Source organism: Penaeus monodon, chromosome 11, assembly GCF_015228065.2.
Source record: "Penaeus monodon isolate SGIC_2016 chromosome 11, NSTDA_Pmon_1, whole genome shotgun sequence".
Taxonomy (NCBI): domain Eukaryota; kingdom Metazoa; phylum Arthropoda; class Malacostraca; order Decapoda; family Penaeidae; genus Penaeus; species Penaeus monodon.
This window is the reverse complement of record NC_051396.1, coordinates 2,662,104-2,667,103: the sequence shown is the minus strand read 5'-3', so window position 1 is coordinate 2,667,103 and position 5,000 is coordinate 2,662,104.

Here is a 5,000-nt window from a genome sequence, read left to right as displayed (position 1 = left end):
GGGATACGAGCGCTTTTTGGGAATATATCGTTAAATAAATAATTATTAACCGTTTCGTTGTCATTAGAGCCTCGTTGATTTAACCGTTTCGTTATCATGAGAGCCTCGTTGATTAACCGTTTCGTTATCATGAGAGCCTCGTTGATTAACCGTTTCGTTATCATGAGAGCCTCGTTGATTAACCGTTTCGTTATCATGAGAGCCTCGTTGATTAACCGTTTCGTTATTATTAGAACGTCGTTAATTAACATCATTACTTAAATCCGAGTGAGACTTGGGGAAAGACCCTTAATTAATCTCAACTGTTTCGTTATTTTTAGATAATTAATTAGCTGTTTCGTTATTATTAGATCATCATCATCAGTGATCATCATTAATTAACTGATTCGTTATTATTAGATCACCATTAACTTTCGTTATTTTTAGATCATCATTAATTAACTGATTCGTTATTATTAGATCACCATTAACTTTCGTTATTTTTAGTTCATCTTTAATTAACTGTTTCGTTATTATGTATGTTCGTAGCCTTGTTTTTGTCATCGGCATTTTGTTTATATATATATATATATATATATATATATATATATATATATATATATATATATATATATAATTTTTTCTTTCTTTCTTTTTTTTTGGCGTTGTTTTTTGCTGTTAATGTTCTCAGGAAAATCACTATCGTTTCTATCTTCACTATCATCATCATCGGTATCATCATCATCTTTATCATGAGTATTTGCAGTTAACATTTTTATCAAAGTTGTGATTTTGTTGTAGTATTATCATTACCATTACTATTATTAGTATCAATATTGTTATTTACTGTTCTTTATATTCTTCTTGCTATTAGTATAATCATTATTGTTTTTATCATCATCATCATCGTTCTTCTTCTTCTTCCTCTTATTATTATTATTATTATTATTATTATTATTATTATTATTATTATTATTATTATTATTATTATTATTATCTTTATTATTATTATCACTATTATCATTATCATTACTTTTATTATCATCATTCTTATGAGTCCTAATCTTCCTCTTATCATTGTCATTATTACCAGTTCTACTATTACTACTACTACTACAATTACCTCTACTATTATCATTGTAATAATAATAATAATGACAATAATGATAATAATATTAATAATAATAATAATAATGATGATAATAATAATAATAATAATAACAATAAACAGTAATAATGGTAAAATAGTATAAAATAAGAACAATAATGATAATAATAATATTAATAATATTGATAATAACAATAATAATAAGAATAAGAATAACAACACATACCATTCCAAACCCATCCAATTCCCACACATACCCACGCATACCCATCTCGTACCCACACATACTGTCTCATACCCACACATACCAACACACACCCATCTCATACCCATCTCATACCCACACACTCTCATCTCCCACCTCATACCCATCCCATACCCCCCACACTCTCACCTCGTACCCGCACCAAACCCCCAGACCTTCCCCGAAGGCGGAATCCGCGCCATCCGCACCCGACGGCTGGCGTGAAGCCCAAAGAACCCGAAATGGAGCGAGGCGGAGGCGAGGACGAGGAAGTAATTTCCGAGTTCTTTCGCCTTGTCGGAGATTCCCGGCGGTAGCCAGCGGCGCTGTGACGTCACGGATCGGCGCTGACGTCATATCTCGTTCAGTCCTTCTCGTGTTTTTTTTTTTTTTTTTTTTTTTTTTTTTAGGTGGGGGAAGGGGGGGGGAGGGTTCTTTTCGTTGTCGATTTCCTTCCTTGTTTGTATCTATCACTGTCTCTCCGTTTTCTTTTAAAGGGGAAAAAGGAAGTGGCCATTGCCTCAAAGGCATAGTTATGCACGTATATGTATGTGTGTATATATGTGCACACACACACACACACACACAACACACACACACACACACACCACACACACAAAACCCCAACACAAAAAATATAATATTGTGTGTGTGTGTGTGTGTGACTGTGTTTGTATGTCTGTATGTATGGCATACACACATGATTAAAAAGGGAAGATAAAGAAACTAGAAAAAAAAACAAAATCAACAGGGCAGAAACACACACAATACACACAAAACATAAACACAAACATAAGCATACCATGTAAGTGCCCAAAAAAAAAACAAAAAAAAAAAAAAGCTTGCTCTCACACACTCTGTCCCTGCGTACAGTTGCAACACATCACCACCCCCCCCTCCACCCTCCGGCCCGCGAAAAAAAGAAGAAAAAAGAAAAAAAATTGCAGTACAGGATCAATAACCTTGATTGTTGCTAACTTGCACACTCACGCACACAAAAACACATACACACTTACAAACCACATACATACACATACACAAATACATGGACATATATGCAAAAAAACAAACAACAACAGAAAAAAAACACGCGCTCATAGACAAACAAATGCAAGACATACACTACATAGACGCACTTTTCCTTGTATACCGAAACCGTTCATGTTACCCCTTTGGGGACTAGTGATGATTATACGTTTTTTTTATCTCCTCAATGTCTTAAATACACCCCCCCTTTTTAGACGACACATCATTCTCAAAAAAAAGAAAAAAAAAAGAAAAAAAAAACACCCCATAATCAAAATAACTAGAATTAAACAAACCGGGAGAGAGAGAGAGAGAGAGAGAGAGATAGTAGATAGATAGATAGAGAGAGAGAGAGAGAGAGAGGAGAGAGAGAGAAGAGAGAGGAGAGAGAGAGAGAGAGAGAGAGAGAGAGAGAATATATATATTTTATAAATATATATATATAATATATTATTATATTATATATTATATATATATATATATATATTCTGTCCCAAAAATTTTGTTTTCGCAGACGAGGCCTCACTCAATACAGCAAAGCTCAACAAAGAAAAACATAAACAGTGACTTACTACCAAGTTTGTTTTCCACAATGAGACCTTCCCTACGCGTTTTGATCAATTACGCACCTTTGCCTGCCCTGATAAAACCTGTCCCGGCTAACCTGGTACACCTATTTCTACAACCCGCGTCGATTAGGAAATTTAAGAAAGCCCGATTATGGAATTGCTATAATATAAATATAGTATCTTTCTCAAACCATGATAGAGATGTAGTCAGGAAACGTGGTGCGATATGTTTGCAACTATGTAGAAAAGGTATGAATGAGCATGAATATCATCACAATATAAGAGACTGTAGTGGTATTGTTTTCATTCTCATTCATGGCTTTTTCTACACTTGTCAGCATGAATACGGTTCAGCTATGCCTGTCCTTGGATGGTAATTATGATGGCGAGATGATAAACGGTGGAGGTGGTGATGATGGTGATGGTGATGGGGATGGGGATGATAATGATAATGATGTTGAGGATATAATAATTGTAATGATAAAAATAAAGATAATGATAGCGATGTAATAAAAATGATAATACAGGTATACTACCATCAATAACAATAATAATGATCATAATAATGATAAGATGAGGATAATAAGAAAGAAGAAGACGACGACTCAGAAGACTTAGGAAGAAGAAAAGGGACAAGAAGGAGAGAGAAATAAGAAAAGTCCCCCCCCCCACCACCACCACCCACAATCCACTCCCCCTCCCCCACCATCTCCTCCCCTCTCCCCACACCCTCCCCCAGCCTCAGTCAAAAACGGGAGCTACAGTAAATCAAGGAAGAAGGAAGTTTGATTTTTTTTTCTCTCTCTCTGTCTCTCTCTTTCTTTTAACTCTGAGACAAGGCAAGACAAGGGGTATTGGAGTGAGCTGGTATAAAACCGCTGGGAAAGACGATGTGGTAATTAGACTGAAAAAACCAGCTAATAGGAGACAAGAGGCAATGATGAGGAAATGTGTAATTAGAGAGAAAAAATGGGTTGATTATTTTAAACAGTTGGTTTATAAGGAAAAAAAGGTGTGGTTATCAGTGACTATAGGGAAAATTACATAAAGAAGATTATAAAAAGGAAACAATCTCTTTCGAATCATATTGGAATGTCGAGGAGAAAGAGAGAAAATAGGAAGAAGAATTAGAAGAAGAAAAAGAAGAAGAAAAAAAACAGAAAAAATAGAAAAAAAAACTTGAAAATTTTTAAACGAACTTCACTTTTTTGATCAATGAAATGGGGCCCAAAGATGGAGGTGAAAAAAGTACGCAAAATCACAGTGGGCATCGTGACCCTGATAATATCCTTATTACGAAAAGAGGAAATGGCAAGATAAGTTAAGGACAGATACAAATATGAGCATCTAATTAAAGAGAAAAGTGTAACGAAAGCGGCAAGGACGAATGGGCACAGGTGAACACCATATAGTGTGTTGTGAATAAGCTATTGTTGTATGGCTGTGTGGTACCTATGTATCGTTGGGGTGATGGGGGAAGGGGAGGAGGGGGAGAGAGAGTGGGAAGGGGGGTGGAGGGGAGGGAGGAGGAGAGGGATGGGGGAGGGGGTGATATAGAAGGGGGGGGAAGGGGGGAGGAGGGGGAGACGGGGAGGGGAGGGGGGAGGGGAGGGGGAGAGAGGGAGGGAGAGAGAGAGATGGAGGAGACCTGCCACACGCGAAGCAACCTCGGGGGATCGCAAAAAAAAAAATAAGCAAATAAATAAAAAATTACAATCGTTCAGACGAGGGTATCATTCCCTTTCACACAAGGAACATAAATAAAGATGAAAAAACAAGCAGACAACAAAAAATAGCAGGAAAAAAGAAAAGAAAAAAAACTTACCCTAAACACAAGTCGATGCGAATCCCAATGGAGTAAACAGAGAAACACAATTCCACAATAGCACTGCACTTAGCACAGGACTTGGTTCTTGAGCACCTCTCGGGGTCTGCCGGAGGCGTAAGGCCCACCTACAGGAGCTCCTTTCAGTCTGTGGGCAGACGGTGCAGCGGCGTGCGGCCTGGTGATCGTCTGGCGTCTCTCACACGATGAGAGCCACAGCATTGGTGACCTCCCTACTTCTTCATTTTT